The 20,685-nt window shown below is 36.5% G+C and overlaps 1 long non-coding RNA gene across 2 annotated transcripts; it reads right to left on the bottom strand.

Moving 5' to 3' along the window:
• Positions 1–4,281: 4,281 nt before the first annotated feature.
• Positions 4,282–19,671, bottom strand: LOC145814450 (uncharacterized). 2 transcript variants are annotated; one of them, XR_014357808.1, is made up of 4 exons: positions 19,188–19,656; positions 17,644–17,737; positions 9,769–9,892; positions 4,282–4,636 (listed from the first exon to the last, which is right to left on the bottom strand). It is a non-coding gene; the product is annotated as an uncharacterized LOC145814450 (long non-coding RNA). The 2 variants fall into 2 exon arrangements; XR_014357807.1 differs by lacking the exon at positions 4,282–4,636 and having other exon boundaries at positions 7,125–9,892; positions 19,188–19,671.
• Positions 19,672–20,685: the final 1,014 nt, after the last annotated feature.

The raw sequence follows: 20,685 nt of genomic DNA, 5'->3' as shown, positions 1-20,685 counted from the left end.
GCCCCTTTTGAGTTTGGGGGTGGTCCACCCTTCTTATCTCTTTGCTTGTTAACCTTTTGTGCCATCTTTCAAAGCTTTCTAAAACAAATTTTTTTGGCCTTTTAACCACTGAATTCCAAAGAATTTTTAGTGGTAAAAACCATGTTTTGAGGTCCAAAATAGGAGGGGGTGGCCTCCACTCCTTGTGTTTTGTTTGCATGTGTTGATGGCCAAACATGTGAGCATGTATTTCTAACTTTTTGTAGCTTTGTTCAAGCATGTTTTAGGCTCTATTTTGACCTTCTTTAACTTTGTTTTTGGCTGGTAGAGTCATTTGATGCTTGCTTCTTACACTTGTAGTGTAATCATGCTCACTAGCCTTGCATGCCTAATGAGTTAGCTTATTATTCTAGCATGTGTTGGCTCTATTCCAGCATGTTTTTGGCCTTGTTTTGACATGCTTGAACTCTATTTTGAGTGATCTTGGTCCCTTGAGGCTTACTTTGTATAGCCATAGTGTAGTTAGCTTCACTAGCTTTGTGTTTTGAGGCCCTTAGCATACTTTGCTTGTGATGTTTGCATGTTTTGGCATCATTTAGCATGTGATTTCAGAGCATATTCCTCTGTCACACTCTCACATATATCACTCTTTAAATGCTTTTGAGAGTTGTGCCTTATGCCTTGTTTATGAGCCAATGCATGAGCATGTTTTTCTTGCTTTTCATGCTATCATCTCAGTTCATTTTAGCCATTGTTTTGGCATGTTTGAGGTCTGTCTAGGGCTTGTTTAGCCATTTGAGCTTGATATTGCATGTCTCTAGTGTAGTGCTATTCACTAGTTTTAATGCTCAAGTCCCTAACATGTTGTACATGAGTTGTTTGCATGTTAGAGTCTTTTGTTTCATGTCATTTTAGCACTAAAATTCTGCCACCTCCCTCATTTCTTCACTTTTGATTTGTTTTGAGGGATGGTTAGTCTTAAAGTTGTGTTTAAGCTTGAGATTGAGGCTTATGCTTAAATGGCTTTAACCCTCTTTTGAGGATTCCTCCTAGTCAAAGGCATGATTTCTCTCATGTCCTAAGCCATCTTTTGATTGACCTTCTTCTCATTAGAGGACTTTCACATTGGACAAATCAATTAAAGAATGGTTTGGTAACTTCAAATGTGTAAATAAGAATTGAATCAAGTAAAACATGCCAAGATAAGCATGTTATGTACGCATTGCATTGTGTTCAATCGGACGTTATATTAAAAACAAGGAAGATTGGTTCATTTCATACTTGAAGTGATGAAAATGAGCCAATCCCCTTTGTTTCCATTGCCTTTGATCATCCATGATAAGGTAATGGTCCTAGAGTCTTGTTTGTCTTGCATTTATTGAATGTGTACAAGTTAGATCTTTGGCCATCATGCATTCAAAATGCTTGATTGATGGTTTTGGATCCAATGGTGCAACTCCTTTAATGTTTTAAGATGATAAGGCGGGGCATGGTACAAACATACCCTTGGGAAACCCTTCATTTTCCTCTATTTTGTGCTCTGTTGCAGTTTGGTGTTACAGCACACCAGTGGCCGACAGTGCCACACCAATGGCTGGCAATGCTTCATCCTTGGCTGACAGAGCCCACTCTTGGCCGGTAGATGGCCGGCAGCAACCAATCATGGCCGGCAGGCCACTGGTGCACTCCCCAGCATGGAATTGGTAAGGCAGAGCAGAAAGTTCTTGGAGACACTCTGCAAACAGAGCCTCTCAAGAGCAAGCCGGTGGGCTTTTCGAGGCGAGAAACCGAATGCATGCATGATTCAACTTTCTGAAGTAGAGTTGAAGTAATGTAATTTAATGCTTTACTTATTAGTTAGCAATTGTTTTGTAATTTAATTAATTAGTTTGCTAATTGATTAAGTGTTGTAATAATTAGTAAGTAGTTTACTAGTTGTTCAATTTGGTTTGTAATAATTAGTCTAATTAGTTTAATTAGGTTAGTTAGCTTAGCTTAGATTAGCTTTAGCTTATTCATTCGGACCCTCCTTCGTGAGGGCGTAATGTTGTAATAAGTGTGCGTGTGTGTATGCATGTCTTCCAACCCCACGTTATTTAACCGCTTTCAATGGTTAGATTAGGGCATGTTTTGATTAGCATACCTTATGCTCGCATGCGTGCATCATTCATTTGTCTTGCATGCACCGGGCTCGGCTCATCATTCAAACTGCATTGTATTTCAATACCTACTTGAATACGTGTTTCAAAGCAAGTTATCAAGTGTTACATTCATATGCCATCTTAGATAGCCGAGCCTATTCAGTTGCATTTTTGCATGTGTTGCATTAGGTGTCTTAACATAGTTAGGATCATGCATGATTTCTAACTAGTTTTCTGTTTTGGCTTGGAGTACATTGTAAGTGTTTACACTTTAGCATCCTTGCATGAGTGTGAGTGTTGGCATGATAGCATGCTTGCCATGAGGCTATTTGCTTAAGTGATTTAACTGCATGAATGCCTGTGGATAAAGGCTTAGTTGCTTGAATTGGGACAATTCAACAAATGTGAATTTTAAGCCCACTTTGCAGAGTGGCAAATCATCATGTTTTAAAGCACACTTGAGGGTGGCACTTTCAAACCATTTTCGAAAACAAACATGAATTTTTTTGTTCTAATTTTTGCGATTTAGTCTATACTTGTATGTTATGCGCATCACATAGTAAGTTAGCTAATATTCAGAATAAGAACACGTGTTTATAAAACAAGGTATCATGTTTAGTAGAGGCCGATCTTTGATCGGGCGAGTGGGGGTGCTCATTTCAGGACCTTCCCCTTTCGTACCCAAGTTCCCGAGCCGAGGTAACTTTGATGATGATGGACACGTGGATGATGGACACGTGGCCATTGGCACGAGTCAGGGTTTCCTAAATTTCCCAAAAACAAAATATTTAGGTAGCGACTCTGTAATCTGACAAAGTAGTCCATGTTTGACGCTTTTTGATTCAAAATTAATTTTTCAAAACCAATTGCCAAATTTGGACTCTTTGGTGTTTATTAGTCTTGCATTGCACTTTGTGAGATTAGATTCAGAACCGTGACAGGAGTCCGAACTGTAGTAAGACCAATTCGCGCCCTCTCCAAAATGGGGGCGCGCAAAGAAAGTCGGGTCCACATTTGCATATTCAAATACCAAAACAACTAAAAACAACAAACTTTCATTCATTCAAGTAACACACTACTGTGAAACAGCATTAAATGTTTGTATGAATCAATTTGATGTTTAGTGAGAGGTAAAACAAAGAAAATGTAAACGAAGATTGAAAAACAAAAATCGGATCAAGAACCAAAAAGGAGAGAGAGAGAGGTCAAAGCTCTATAGATTGCCATGCACATAATTATAAATGCTTGGGCCTGGTTAGGTTAATTCTGACTGGAACACTTTGATTACTTGATTTAAATACTTTATCTGTTGCTTCAGACGGTTGGACCAAAGATTTCAAGTATTATTATCAGTTGAGCACTATCATTTCATACTGTCAATGCATGTGAAATTAAAAAAGACATAATGGAACACTTAGGGGCTCATCAAATTTCCTACGATAAATTTTAAAAATCCTAGATCTAATAAAAGCAAATGCATCCAATTAATGTTTTTATGCACCTAGAGTTGGCTACCAAAAAGAGAACTTGATACACTGCAAGTATTCATGTTTAGGTTTAAAGTATGAAGGATATTTAGTGAGGGACAAGTACCTTGACTTGGAGCTTCTATGTGCATTCCAAGCAAAAGACTGTAATCAACGATGCGTTGATTTGCCAAAAACTTGTAGTCATGAATCGAATCAATCTAGATTATTCCAAGAAATTGTTTAGGGCAAATATTGAAAAATGTAAAAGCAAGTCTAAATTAATAAAATAATTAGTGTTAAAGAAATTTTCCAATGATAACATATCCCAGTGATTGAATAATGTATTATTGCCATATAAATCATAGAAATTGAGCTCCCTGTCATGTCCACAAATCAACTTCTTGATATCAAAGAAAATTCCTTCTATTAAACAAAGAGCAAAAAAAGAGGGGGGGTTTACCCACATCCAAATTCTCAATTTCAATCTTTATTTCTGCATTTATTTATGGTTACTTTGCAATAAGGGTAATGATTACAAAGTGATAAACTTACGCTAAAAGTCGATGACAGGTCAAAGGGTTAAGGCAAAACAAAAAATCAAGATCCAGAATCCAGAATCCAGATCCTTAAATGTGGCTCTCTCATGGACATCTTGTATTATGATAAAATATAATTTACTTTTATTTCTAGGATGACTATAAATAGGCCAGATAAACTAGATCTGTTAAGGTCTCAACAAGGAATTCCTAAACAATAAAGGTCATTGGTACTGCCATGATAGTGATATGCAGCCAATCCAGACAATTTAAACATATTTCTATCGAGGGTCATGTTTCGAATCAAATTAAACATAGCTTCAATATCAAGATACCCAGCTGGGCAGCAGCATAAGGAAATTGGGAGTACATTCCAGCTGCTCTCTCTCTATAGAATACAGTTCTCTCAATTGAAACTATTGGTTGTACTGAGGAAGCATTACTGACTCCAACAAACAAGCATGAAGCATAAAGAGCTCCCAGGACAACATATAAGTTATGAGTTGAGTCCCTGCACAAGATTCAAAATATATATAGTATAACACTTTGAACACCACAGTTCAACAGACGAGAAAATCAATAAAAATAATGTTTGGCTTCTCCATCAATTCTAACAAATAATTACAAGGTAGCTACCGTAGAAGGCCAGGACAACATTATCCAAATTTATAACAAAGATCCATATCCAAAGAAAAGACCATTGAGCCCAACAATTGTGAGACTAACGATACAACAAACTCATCATTTGCCAAAGCTAGTTTCTAGATTTTGAAACAGCTCATCCCCAAGAAAGCCTATCAAAGAAATTTCAAGTTCAGCATAGGCTATCATGTCTTTTCTCACAGCATTGGCCCATTTTATTCGAAGATGTAAAATTCAGCTAGCACTGACTCAGTCATATCAAGTGATTGAAACAATCAGTTCTCTCAGAATTTCTCACTCTTAAGTCTTAAGAGACTGAATGGTTTAATCAGATATGAATTTGCATATAAGAAATGAACAGAGGATAAACCAAACCATACCAAACCTAATGTCTATAGCTCAACTTTTCGTGCTCCTTTCGGATACGATTAGCCCTACAATTCAGACTCTCGTAGTTCTGAATCTGATTACACAAGTGCAATGTGAGATAGATAAACACAAATGAGTTCAAATCCGGCAATTCTTTTGGAAAATCGATTTTGAATAAAAAAAATGCCAAAAATGGACTACTTTACTAGATACAGAGTCGTCACCTAAATATTTTTGACAAATTTTGGAAACCCATGACTCGTGCCAAAAGCCATGTGTCCGTTATCACCAAGATTGTCTCGGCTCGAGAACTTAGGTACAAGAGAGGAATGTCATGACTTGAGCACCCCACTCGCCCGATCAAAGATTGACCTCTACTAATCATGATGTAAATCTTATTTACATTATATACTCTTGTTTTGATTATTAGGCTAACCTTACTATGTATTGCACACAAGTATAGACTAATTTGTAAAAATTAGAACATTTGATTTCATATTTGTTTTGAAAATTGTTTCGAATATGTACCACTTAAAAAAGTGATATCACATGTACATTACTCAAATTATTCCAATTTAAGCAATTAGCTTTCATCCACAGGCATTCAAACAAGTATAGCATTTAAGCAATTAGCCTCATGGCAAGCATGCTAGACATGGCAACAATCACACTCATACAATATGCTAATGCACAAAAATGCTCACTTAGTACTCCAAGGCAAGCCAAACAAAGCAAACTAATTAGAAAAATGCATGTTTCTAACTAATGCGATATGACCAAGGTTTTGAAAAACGGTTGTAGTCGCCGTAACGGTGGCGGTGACGCGGTTGCGGTTGCGGGGTGTAAAGACCGTAATGTAACGATTGCGGTAACCGGAACTGTGAATTTTTTTATTTTTCGCACAATTTGAAAAAAACTTACCGATACGCATATTTTTTTTCCATTATCATATTTATTGGGTTAAAAATAAATATTGATCAATTTTTGTAAATTTTTAAGTATGATCAAATATATTTCATATTTTTAAATCATTATAAACTGAGTTTTTTACGTTTTATTTTAATAATTAATAACTTTATATTATACAAAAAATTAATCACTAACTATTATATATAAGATAAACAATGACAAAAATAAGAGAATAAATAAGAGCCTAAATATATATATATATATATATATACATATTTTAACCAAGCTAAATAGATAATAACCACACTTATTATTATTATTATTATTATTATTATTATTATTATTATTATTATTATTATTATTATCAAACAATATATAGATAGACAAACACAAACAAAATGGTTTAGTGATAGCAGCTGAATAGAATAACATAGGTCTTACAGTTTCAACAAATCAATAACATGTTCTTCATCTTCCCTCTTCTCTCTCTGTCTCTTACTCTTCCATTTTCTCTCTTTATCTTCCCTCTTCTCTCTTCTCTATATCCCTCTTTCCCTATTTTCAGCTTTTTTTTGTGTATTTTTTCGAAAGAAACAGTTTGAAACCATCACATAATGGTGCGTAACAGGCCGTTACGGCACCGTTACAACCGCTATGGCAACCACTACGGCCGGCACACCTATGAGTCCCAATCACACTGCAAAAGCGACTGTAACGGGTGGCGGTAACCGCTAAAACCGTTACGTAACGGTAGCGGCCGCTTTTTAAAACCTTGGATATGACTAATGCAACACATACGATATGCAACTAATAAGCTCGGCTACGAGTTATGTCATTTGAAATAACTTGATAGCATGCAGTTTAAACACGTATTCAACAAAGTATGTAAACTACATTGCTTTGTTAGAATGATGAACCGAGCCTCGATGCATGCAAAACAAGTGAATGCAAACATGAGAAATGTTAAACGAAACATGATGTTCTAAACTACCCATTATAAGAAAGTAAATAAAAGGGAGAAAGACGTTGGGTTGGAAGACATACACATTATTAGATTGTTGCCCTCGCACAAGAGGGTCTGAATGAATAACCCTAGCTAGTTATTACGAATTAACTGACTATTACAAACCGAATTGGAATAAGTTAACTGCACTAGCTAATTAACTAATTATTACAACAGCAAATTTTACTAACTATTCTAGCTAATTACATAATTACAATACAAAACTAACTAGCCATTCTAACTAATTAGTTACAAACTCGCTACTCTAAGTATACATTACTAAAATTACAACATCACTTCATGGATCCTGAGAATCGAGGGATGGCTCATGCATGGATGTGAATTTCCACCCGATAATGCTCTCCGTTTTGCTACCGGAATGCCTCTGTTGCACAGTTAGAAAATTGCACTTTTTTTCACCTTATCTTCTGCTCTGCTCTGCTGAAAAAAGGACACTGCCTAGCTGAAAAAAGTGGCCGACAGGCCACTAATAGTGGGTTGCTCTCCAGTAAAAGTGGTCTGCCGGCCACTGATGTTTTTTTCTTGCAGCAATATAGGACAAACAAAGCACAAACCAGAGTATTCTCAGAGGATGTTTGTCCACCCTGCCTCTCCTTATCATCAAACAGGTCAAAGGAGGGGTGAACTTGATTCGAAAGTCATCAATCGATGCAATTTCATTTCGTAATGACTTATGAATCAAAGGACACAATTTCAATAAATACAAAACAAATGACCAACAAAACCTCCTCCCTATCATGGATTGATCAAGGAAAGTGGTTGACCTTGGAAACTTGAACCATTTCATCACTAACAAGTATGAAACGACTCAAGTCTCCATGCGTTCAATTAACATCTGATTGAGCACCAAATTAGCTTATTATCTTGATTCACTTCAGTCCAAGTTTTATGACTTCATTTTAATTACCATCCATTCCTTAATTCATTGAGTCCAAAAATGAGTTTTAAGTCCTCTAATGGAAAGGAGCATCAAACAAAGAGTTGTTTTGGGCATGAGAGAGACACCATGCCGTTGGTAATGAACCCCCAAAGGGATTAAACCATTAAGCACAATACCTCTATCTCAAGCTTTAAACAAGCAATTAGTTTGAAACAACTTTCAAAACAAAGAAAAAGCCAAGAAATGAGGGAGGTTGCAGAGGTGATTTAGAGATAAAAACAAGTATGGAAAGCAAGAAATAAACACTATCAACTCAAATAGGTTGGTGGCTAAGGCCTAATCTACCAAACCTATGAGGACCGTTATACTACAAGCATACAATACAAAGCATGATTGGAACAAACACCTAAAAAATAGTCCTAAAATGGGCTAAAATAGTGCTGGAATTGAAGTCAAAAGAGCTAAAAGAATAAGCTACAATATGGAGCAAGTTAAGCTAGTAAGCAAGCACAAGGAAGGGAGGCTACCCCCTCCATTTTTGGAACTTCAAAACATGATTTTAGCCTCTGAAAAAACTCTAAGATTCAGTAATAAAAGCTTAAAATAAAGACAATAGAAAAGTGGGAAACACAAAAGCAAAGGCTTAAGAAGTTAGGTGCAAAGAAAGGTGATCCACCCCTCCACCCTTAATAGCCTTAAACCACAAATTTCAGCCTAGAAATTCAGTGTAAAAACAGTCCAAAAACAATATAAAAGATGGCAAATAAAGAAGAGAAACAAGTTAAGAATTATACCTCTTAAAGAGGGATACCCTTTTTGAGTTACAAACCAACAATTACACACTCTCAAGAGCTAAATGCAACCACAAAAACACCTCAACACAAATACCACAAGGTTTTGTTTAGAGTGTATAGGCAAAGAGTGAAGAACTTGCAAGAGAGAGAGAGAAATGTAGAGAGAAAGAAAAAATTTTGCTCCCAAATTTTTCTATCCTTTAAAACATGAGGGGAGGTCATCTATATATAGAAAAACATTAGACCACCTTAGAAATATCTATACAGACACGTATGGACTAGTGCATGCATATGTGGAAATAGCTAGCACAGCTGGCAAAAAGATCTGAAAAAACACACAAGTGGCCGGCAGGCCAAAAATAGTGGCCGACAGTCCACACTAGTGGCTGGCAATCCACACTAGTGGGTCTGCAGGTCCCAAGATGTTTAGGCTTGAAAAACTACTATTTTGGTCCAAAAACAAGGCAAGAGGTTCATAAGGTTTTAAGGCTAAAAGTTAAGGCATTTTGCTGAGGACTTCAAGCATTTGACAAGCATATACAAATTCATCATTGGGTGCGCAATCGGTGGCGCCCAAGTCGTAAGGGCGGTCAAAAATGGGGTGTCGACAGTGTCCCAATCAATTGGGAAAGAAACAAGTGAAGGGTCAACGTTCAAAATTAGATTTCAAAAGCAAGAAATCACATAATAGAGATAGACAGCTGAAACAAAGCAAAGTGTGTACACAGTATAGTTAAATTTCATTTAACAACCAGAAGAAATAATAAATTACCTTTTAGAACCCATGCCCCAAAATACTGAGCCAAGTATCAGTCCACTCAATGTAATTAAGACTATTCTTACGAACATTGTAATATACAAGGTTTCGCTTCCAGAGGCAATATCTAAATTGTGAAAATGTATCTTGAGAAAATGTGGAATCAAATTTTAACGTTCTATGGGTTATGGATCGGGTCAAATCTGACCTAATTTCCAACAATACTGAACTGAACACGGGAATTATAATGATGAAAAGAATCCAATACCTCATTTATTTCAAACAGGTGGATATCATCAAGCTCAAGACCAGCAGATTTCACTGCAGCTGGAATTGCAACAGCTAGGATAATGCCCATAACAGCGAGATCCACCCCAACTACAGCAAAACTCCTGCATGCATAGCAGGCAATTGCATTTTAAATAACAGCATAGCGAACTTCAACATTAGGTAAGTCCTATTTTTGTCTTTATAATAATTTAGCCTCTAAATAATGTATAAACATTTAACCCACCCACCCCCTCCCTCTCCCCCACAAAAAAAAAAAAAGAAAAAAAGAAAAAAAAAGAAAAAGAGAGATCAAAATGAAGTTCCAACACAAATTGTGCACCTTGATTTAAATTTGCCACACACAAAAACCCAAGATTGCATAAGCTGATGCCAGGACATCCATGAATTTACCTTCTTGAACCTTTCTAGTTTTTACTAAATTCTATTCAGGATGATCGTTACGTATATTATTTCATTGGACATTTGATACACAAGACCACCTCCAACTTCAAGTCTTCTTGGATCATTATAAAGTCACTAACTAGGCCATATGTGAGAAATGTAGATGATATAAATAATAGAGCTTTTTTGGGGGTAGGTATAAACAATAGAGTTACCCTCTTTGTTACAATTTTTAGATAATATGACAGTTAACAATTTTACACTTGAATCAAGTGACAATTTGAACATGACCAATGTAAAACAAATAGTATTGCTACTAAATGGTTTCCTTTCTAATGTATGCTTTAACATTTTCCTTTCCTTTACTTAACCATTTCAAATATAACAAAACCCAAAATTTTCTAAAAGGACAAAGAATGATTGGGAATGAGTTTGGCTTTAGAATATGATAGGCACATAATCAATTGATGGTTGTACTACATTCAACAAAATTAAAAATAAATAAATAAATAATGTATATATATATATGAACAATAAGGAATGCAATCAAAATATGTAACATCCAACTCACATGCTAACGGAAACCATATGGCTAGTGTATCTGTAGTTGCTAGGGGAAAATGTAATAGGCTCTATTTGGTGCAAGGAAACATTGGAATAAAATGAAGAGAATTAAAAACACCTAAAGGTTTTAAATGTAACACTCCAGAAATTTTTTTCCCCTCCGCTTGAGCGCAAGAGTTGACGCTCGAGCAGCCTTGTGAGGCTCCCAGTACTTTTGCAATCTGTCCGAAATTCTAGGAGTTGTGAATTTCCGCTCGAGCGCAAGAGTGTTCACTCGAACGGTTGGCCTTGTTGGACTGTTTGCTCGAGTGCAAGATTGGACGCTCGAGCGGTCTGCCTGGTTGAGTCTGAATTTCTGGGACTAGTGGGATTGCTCTTGATCTAGCTTTTGTGCTTGCTCTTTGAGGTAGGGGTTCTAGTTCTTCTTCAATACTCTCATTTATAGATAGATTTGTGGTATTTTCTTTATATAAACACCAAAACTTATATTTTTGAGCATATTGTTATAAACCATGAGATTGGGGGTTTAGAGTTTAAAATGTTGGGGTTTAACTTTTGGGTTATGATTATGGGCTTATGAAATTGGGTGTATAAAAGTTTCAATTTCTCTTGAAACCCTAGTTTGGTTCATGAAAATAGATGGTTTTGCTTAAATTGAAAGTAGTATTATGAAATTAAGGTATTAAATTGCACATGTACAAGTTTAATTGTATTTTGGAAGTGGTTGAAAATTTATGTAAAAGTTGCGATTGAACTATTATTGCGGATCTTTTAAATTATGTTACAATATGAAACTAAATTTGGGTAAATAAATTTGTTAATGGTATGGATGATATAGAATTTGTGATAAGATGATGAAGTGAAGATTTAAGAATTTTATTGTGTAGTTAGACAGTGATTTTATACCTCAAAACTAAAGCCCGAACTTATGTTCAACTCTAGTTATGAAGTTTGTTTTTAGAAAATGAAGAATACTTCAATTAACATTAAATTTATGAAATTAAGTTAATGTTGGGTTAAGAAGAGTGTGAACAATGATAAATGAGATATTGTGAAATATGACAGTGTTATATGAGAGTCGTATCGAAGAAATTAAATGTTGGAGATTTAATTTATAACCTTGTGTAGTAATTGATAATCAATGTGTTGTAGAAATTGAATTTGAAGACTTGATAGCAATATGGAGAAGTAAAGAAATAATTTGAACCCAAGGATTGTGAACACTTTAAAAATGAATCTTTATGCCTCTATGGATGTGTTGTTATATTTTCGTAACAAACAATGAATGATTTGATAGATAATGAAAAAAGTCATGGAACATATTTGTATTTTTTATGTAAATGGAATTTTAATATATGGTGGATGTGTATTGAACTAATGTGTTACGGAAATAATGGAAGACATGTTGGCATTGCCCACTAATTGTAACGTTGAATTGTGTTGAATTATATTGAGTTGTATTTGATTATGTTGAATTGTGTTGAACTATGTTGAATTGTGTTGAATCATGTTGACTTGAGTTAGGTTGTGTTGGGTTCTGATGGGTGAGTTGAAATTGGTACCCGCACGGCTAGTCAAGGTGCCCAATTGCCCTATTTGTGCATACTGCCGGACTAATGTGGGAATATGTTTTTGGGTGTCCACAAGCCCGCCGTTTCTGGAGCCGGTGTTAGAATTTATCTCCACCTACCACCTCCACTATCACACACTCCACACCTACCACCTCCACTATCACACACTCCACCTACCACCTCCACTATCACACACTCCACCTACCACCTCCACTTCACTCCTACACCTACTACCACATTTTCTTCTATATATAGGAATCCTTGTAATTGTAATCTACATCAATATATACGACAATCAATTAGATATCAATCAATAATATATCATTTTTAACATGGTATCAGAGCAGGTTTAGAACCTAATATTTTCGCTTCACCGGCGGACGGCAACCTCACCTTAGCCGTCCGCCGGACCTCAACCTATTCAGCTTATTTTCTACACATATCTTCCCATCACTGCCTAAATCCTCTCTCCCTCGATTTTGACATAAAACTTATTTTCAACCCAGCTATGTAATCGTCCTCATCACTCTCTGTCTTGGTGGAGCTCATCACCGACTCCACCGGCGAACTCAGATCCGAGTAAGGCCCAAAGGAGCCGAACCCACACGGAAAGTCAAAGGGATAGACTCCACATCGTCACCCTCTCCGAGCTTGCCGCCGTCATCTACCTCCTCGGCTTCTTCGGCATCGACTTCGTCCAGTCCCTCCTCACCGGCAGCCCCCGCCTACTCGCACGGTGTCGCTGAGAAGCTTCGCTTCGTCTCCTGCGGCGGAGCAAACTGCAGCAGCCTTGGTCTCGTTCTCCATCTCCAAACAGAGAGCCCTTTGGCGGCAGGAACTGCCTCCCTCTCTCTCTCTCTCTCTTGAACTGTTTTGTAGGAGTCCGACCTCAGTCACACGCACGAGTCCCTTGGATTTGGAGAATCTGAACAGGAACTGGATTTGTGAGCAATGTTACGTGAGAGACGGAGTATTTGAATTCCTACCCAGGAAGGAGGGGTACTGATCTCTCTCTCCCTTGAGAAGAATAAAGAAGAAAAGAGCAAACAACACAGGGGGACATAGCACACACTTTCTCTCTCTCTTTTTTTTTAAAAATATTTTCCAACCCACCGCCTCACATGGGCATGTCTCTCTCCACCTTTCTTTATTTTATATATATATATATATATATATATATTTTTATTATATTACTCCACCAGCGTTGTTCTCATTTTTTTTATTCTCTCAGTGCTTAGTCCACCAACTCACTTCCCTCTTTTCTTTATTTCTTTTAAACAGTGAGCCAGCTTTTTCAAATAATTTTTCATTCCATTTTTTTTATTAAAACAAAAAAAAAAAAAAAATTACAGATTTGCACAACACTTTGTTTTATTTATATTAGGGATCAACCCCGATCACCATTTTACACCAAAAACAAAAAAACAAAAAAAACAAAAAAAAAATACAAACACACACACCCACACCCACAGTGGGATTTTTCTTCTCTACTCTGCTGCAGGTCTCTTCTTCTTGCCTCCGTCCTGAGCGGGCCTTGACGGTGTTGCCTCCGTGCTTCCTAGGCCACCACGCAAGTTGCCTCCTGCCTGCTCCTCCACTGCAGTATATGGCGGCCCTCCAAATCGGACCATCACGGTGGCCTTCCGCTTCAGCTCCTTGTTTTCTGCCCTTAGCACGCTTTTCTCTGCTCGCGCATCCTTATACATGCGTTGGAGCAGAGCCAGCTGGGAGTTTAAATGCTGCACCTCATTTGTCCTACTCTGCAGCCGGTTCGACAAGTTTGTGACCGTCGTCATGCTTTCCACACATGCCTTCAAAGTATACTGATTGGCCTCCACATCCGACTGCACTGCCATTCTTTGCTCCACCGACCGCATCGGAAAGTTCAGCGGAGTAAACTCCGGGGCACTCGGTTGAGGTTCCAGTGCCACCGCTCCAGTTCTCTCTCTTGTTGACTCGTTGAGGTCGAGAAAGAGGGTGAGCAGTCCACGAGAAGACGAGGACGAGGCCATTTTTCTGGGCAACAGAGTGTTACAGACTGTCTCTCTCAGCAAAACGAAGAAGAGTTTTTTTTTCAGAGGTTTTTCTCAGTTTTTCTCTGCCTCAGCCTCTGCCTTCGTCTTGGTTATATAGCCAAGGCAGCCACGCGCATCGCGCGCCTCTTGACGCCCGACACACTGGCACGCCTTTTCATGGCACATCTTTTAATAAAGTGGACACGCCTTTTGATGGCACGCCTTTTGACAAATTTGGGCACACCTTTTGAGGGTGCAACTTTTTCAGGGGTCCGACAAGACTCTGTAAACTGTCCCGACATTGATTCCGATTAGCTCCTTTATGGGTCCGACAAGACTCTGTAAACTGTCCCGACATAGATTCCGGTTAGTTTCTACAAGGGTCCGACAAGACTCTGTAAACTGTCCCGACATTGATTCCGGTTAGTTTCTACAAGGGTCCGACAAGACTCCGTAAACTGTCTTCTACAACGGTCCGACATGACCCCATAAACTGTCTTCTACAACGGTCCGACATGACCCCATAAACTGTCTTCTACAACGGTCCGACATGACCCCATAAACTGTCTTCTACATCGGTCTGACACCGCCATCCAGTGTCCTCTACACCGTTATGACACCCCCATACAGTGTCCTCTACAACGTTATGACACCACCATCCAGTGTCTTCACCAATGGTCTGACACGACCATACAGTGTCTCCTATCCTTTTTTATTTTTATGTATTTTCTTGTTTTGTTACTATCTCCAAACTCAAGTTGGTTAGTTCATATCCCCCTTGAGTTTGCGGGGGGCTGTTAGAATTTATCTCCACCTACCACCTCCACTATCACACACTCCACACCTACCACCTCCACTATCACACACTCCACCTACCACCTCCACTTCACTCCTACACCTACTACCACATTTTCTTCTATATATAGGAATCCTTGTAATTGTAATCTACATCAATATATACGACAATCAATTAGATATCAATCAATAATATATCATTTTTAACAGCCGGCAAATGTGAAAAACGGATAATTTTGAGAGTCCACGTCCTCGCCGTTTATGGAGCCGGCAAATGTGGAAGGTTGTGATGTTTTGGGTGCCCACTACCCCACCTTTTTTTCAGTCAGCAAATGTGGGGATGTTTTCAAACTAAAAGGTGTTCTGAGTTTAGGTGCCTGTTGTCCTGCCGTATCAAGTCAGCTAAAGGTGGAACGTGTTGAGGAACATGTTGAGTCGGTATAATATGTGTGACATGTGATGAACTCGTGAAACTACAATTTGATGTGTAATTTGGCATGAAAGGAAAATGAAAATAGAAATTATTTGAAGGGAATGGAAAATGAAATGGTAATTGGATTAGGGATTGGTGATGATGAACTCTAATCCTTTGGATTTTGATATTATGGAGTATATTAATTGGAAATAGTATAAGGGAAAAATGGAAATGAAATAAGGAATATTAAAATGGAAATGATATGAGGAATAATTTAGAATCGGGTGAATAAATTTAAGATAATGTTCTTTCTGAAGTGTGCTTGTTTTCAAAGAGAATTTATGGCTTGCTAATGATGAGAGACTACATATATGGCAGTGAGTTTTATTAAAGGTTCAAATGAAATTTTAAGAAAAAGATACTCTTCATATAATATTTTGGAACTTACAAAATATCACCTTACTATATAGTATCACCCTGCATGCATGATCATTTCTATCTATGTGTTAGCTATTGTTGTAGTGCTCACCCATCGTCGTTTTAAACTTTTTCAGGAAGAGAAATTTGGATTGATTAGTCGAAGAGTTATGGAGTCCTTGTATCTTTTATGTATAATTTTATCGTAGATGAAAAAAAAAAATGTGTGTTGTACATTGATGTTTGTAATTATTGATTTGTAGCTTCGCAGCAGAAGCTTAGCATGTATTATCGTTATTATTGTATTCATCGAGAGAGGGAGAGAGAGAACATGTATTATGATGTTTCTATTACTCAAGTGTAATAGATAATTGTAAAAAAAAAGAAAAAAAAAAAAAAAAAAAAAAAAAGAAGATCTAAATTTACAGGCTTTGGTAATGTTTTCGAGTAATTAAAATTCACGACTTGACATTAAGAATAAAAAATAAAAAATATTCTATCATTTCCATCATATATTTTCTTTTCCTCCCTATTTTGCATTATAACCAAAAAAGGAAAATAAGTTTTTTTACATTTTATTTTCTTCTTCCCTTGCTAAATCTAAATACCAAACAAAACATAGTGATGTCAAGAGCAATGCAAAATCCTGACCAAGGAAGCAAAACAAAGAAGGAAGTAAAAACAAACAGAAAAAAAAGAAAAACACCATAGGCAAACATAGAAAATCCTGGCTACTGCTAAAACCCATAATGATTTAATCAAATATTAGTGCAACTTGTAACATTGTTGTCCTCTTCCCCATCAATTTAATCAAACACAAACCCCTTCTTCAACTGGCATAGGTGATAACAATGCAATTAACATAACAAATATCAGTGCATTCCTTATGTCTTCAGCTGTAACCTGGATTCAAACTTTTAAACTGTAGGAATATTTAGACTTCAGTTGATTCCATTTTCACAATCCTAATCCAAAGAATCACTTTCATGACAACCTTACACCTCCCAACCTTTAGTATTTCTTAATTGTCGTCCATGAAAGTCTTCACTGCAAAACCTTAAAAACTATAGTGCAATTATATTCAGAGATGGTCAAATCTTTCTAGAGTTTTGACATTAATTTTTTTATCATTTCCCCAATAAAATTTTGAGCTCAAACTAAAATAAATATAATAAAGGGGATAGGAGGGGCGTGGGAGAGAAATGACATGTAAAGTAAGGAAATAGAGGAAGAGGAACCAGTTCTTGCACCTTGAAAACTTTCATGTCAACAAAGTATAGGGTGGAGGAATCAATGTGTGGGAGATCAAGGCTGTTCACCACATTTTTTTTCCCACTTCTTTGATCTTTTCTACTTCTCTATCTTCTTCTTATTCTCATTCTTTGAGTAGTTTCTTTTTTCTTCTTCTTGTTCAGTTTTTTAGGAGTTTGGCAGGTTCTTAACCTTTCTCCACTGGAATCAAATTCTACACAAGGCCTAAAATAGAAATGTCCATAGAACCTTAACCGAGTGATTCTCTTACCATAATGAAATGAAAGTTGATCCTCTATCAATCTTAATGCATAACTAAGGGAAAGTGGAATAGAAGTATGTCACACATGATAATAAGACCCTCTTGCTTGGGTGGACAGGATCTCAGTGCATGTTAATCACAAAAAATCATGCATCAAGACTTGAACTAGAAAAAATGTTACCCATATCATTTGCAATAAGCTTAAATGTTTCCTTCTGCTCATCAAGCTTCCAATCTAAGTTTTCTAGCCTCTTTGTTAAATGCCTCTTTGTTGACTGCATAAATCAATATTAAAGAAAAAAAATCAGGAGTATTGCAAACACCATGATTAAAGAACTACTACAAGAGAAAGTAGTAATTGCACATTGTCTAACTAATTATCCTACTTATGGCCAATGCTTCATATACATGTCTTATATTTTTAATTTACATTAATATATCCATAAAGTAACTGAAAATTCAGCTCAATTATTATTATCCGAGGAAGATGTGAGAATCTCCATAAAAATCTTGCTAACTATTTTCTTAATTCCCCCGTTAGGGAAATTGCTAAAATCAAATTGCCTTCACAAACACAGTCCACATACCAGTATATAGAAGGTGAAAAAAAAATGTCGTCAACTTATCACAAACAAATATAAATTCTACTTGCAATTGGAATATATATATTTAAGAACGAAGTTTTTTTTTTTGGCAACTTTTGAGAAACTCATTATATGTATTTTCCCCTTCTTGAAATCAGACTAAAATACGAAAACATATAAATCATAATGTAGATTTCAATCATATCTAGACACAACAAACAAAATGATACACGTCTACAATAAATACCATCTTCTTGGTGGTCTTCATTATTGTTTGCTACTTATAAACATATGCAGTCACAAAAAACTCAAAAACAGAAGATGTTTAGGTTTGACTATCTGACAATTTTACATTAACATAATTGATGCAATATAAAACAAACTTATCCAAGCACATAAGAAAAATGGAATTAACTGGCAACAACTTACCTTTATACAAATCTATCACCAGACTTATCCAACCTTGCCATGCACCGCAAAAAGCAAATAGAAAGACAATTTCAAATCGTAAAATGGATATTTTAAATTATAAAAATCCATTCAAAGTTTTAATTGGTCACCTTCAAATCAATAAAGGCCTTAAGTATCCTCCAAAAAAGGCCTTAAGCAATTTGCAAATCAATTGACTTCAATTAATTATCCTCTCTCTCTCTCTCTCTCTCTCTCTTTTTTTTTTTTTTTTTTTGGGGGGGGGGGGGGGGGTGGGGGGGGAGGAATTGTGTTTTTTGAATTGAGGCATATCCATTTTGAATTGTACCACCTATAAATTGCTGAATTGATCAGGCCCTCAACATATCAAATATGAAACTATATAATATTTGTTGATTCACTTAGCAATGGAGCGGCTTGAATAGTGAGATCAAAAGCCAAAGAATTAAAAATAAATAAATAAATAAAATTCTAATAACAAAGGGTTTTTGCAAACACAAGACTCATCAGTAAAAGCTCATAGCAATATTGCCAATTTTATTCTAATCAATATATACATGTTCAAATTGACAGATTTCACATGGATCAAAATGACAATCAACACCAATTAAAACTACTCAGCTAGCACAAACTTACCTGATCACAATAACGGATGTTCAAGCATTAAAATTATATACAAATTTAGAGAGGTAGAGAAAGAGGGAAACTTTACCCATAGGAGATAGACGACTTTGACCAACCCCAGCCTTAAAAAATCACTGGTTAGGGTTTCGAAAATTAGAATAAGAGGGAAAGGGGCAGAGTGAGAGCAACAAACGAGTGAGAGAGAGAGAGAGAGAGAGAGAGAGAGAACTTAATAGATAGTCGTAGTCGTCGGTGCGATTGTAGGTGCGGTTGTGATGGACGCTGCTGGTGGTGAAGGTGCTCATGTGCGTGCGAAAAGGTAAGCGAGAGAGCATTTTTTAGAGAGAGAGAGAGAGAGAGAGAGAGAGAGAGAGAGAGAGAGGGAGGCAATTCCATAGACCAGAGAGATGGTGGTTTCATAGATGACAGACTAAGAAAACTGAATTAGGGCTAATGAATCAGAAAGAGAGGCAAAGAGAATTGGAAAGGAAGAGTCATGCTGTGTTATAAATTCTATCTTGTTTGGAAAAAGGAAGAATTGTGCCTCTCTATTCGTGGTTGAGACCAGAATTGGCGCCAATATTGAAAATTTTATTTTATATATAATCACTCTAAATAGAACAGAACGTGTGATTAAAAAATGAGCAATGGTAGAGGGCCCAAATTCTGTGGCTCAAATAGTCAAAACGACGTCGTTTTGAGTACAAAATAACATCAAAATGGCCAAAACGACGTCGTTTTGGCCATTTGAGCCACAGAATTAGGGCCCCTAAACATTTTTCTTAAAAAATATGCATATATATATAATTATACTTAATTAAAAGTGACATAAAAAATAAATATGACCATATGTTAATAAAAATGTGTGATTAAAAAATATATATAATCACACTTAATTGAAAAGTGGCATAAAAAATAAATATTCTCACACTTAATTAAATTAAATGTGATTAAAATATCAATCTAATTTTTTTTTTATCACACTTTCAATAAAAATGAGATTTTCATTTGTCAAAATGTGATCTTTAACTATTTTTATAATAGTGGGACCTGAAAGTCCTGCCACTGGTGAATTGCGTGTACAACCCATGCATCGACAATATCCAAGTACAAAGGACACACAGTGATTCCTACAACATTAACAGATCACTTCAACAAGTTCCCTCAATGGTCATTATCTGTTTAGATGGTGACGATAAGGCAACACCTCACTTAACTAAGAGCATCTCCAACGGTGAATCAGATTTTTTACCAAATCTGAGTAAAAAATGACCCATTTCATAAAATTTGATACCACTCGCTCCAACGGTGCATCAAATCCCGTATCAAATCCCATGGGTCAACCGGTTGGTCACCGGTCGATCGGTGGGTTGACCGGTAAGCGTAAATATTTTTTTTTGGAACGCTATGTTTCAACGCTATGTTTTTTAGAATATTTCAATGATAAAACAATTGCAGCTTTCTGTAAAGATGTTTGCTAGTGAGTCGACCTATTTCTGAAATTGTTTCAAATGATGAAAACCCACCAATTGTTTCAATTGGGTTGTCATGATGTATACAATTTCAGCTTTCATAGATTCATATTT

Source organism: Camellia sinensis, unplaced genomic scaffold, assembly GCF_055761805.1.
Source record: "Camellia sinensis isolate YWXY unplaced genomic scaffold, ASM5576180v1 Unanchor10, whole genome shotgun sequence".
NCBI classification, from domain to species: domain Eukaryota; kingdom Viridiplantae; phylum Streptophyta; class Magnoliopsida; order Ericales; family Theaceae; genus Camellia; species Camellia sinensis.
The sequence above is the reverse complement of the archived record's forward strand: the minus strand, read 5'-3'. Positions and strand labels throughout refer to the sequence as shown.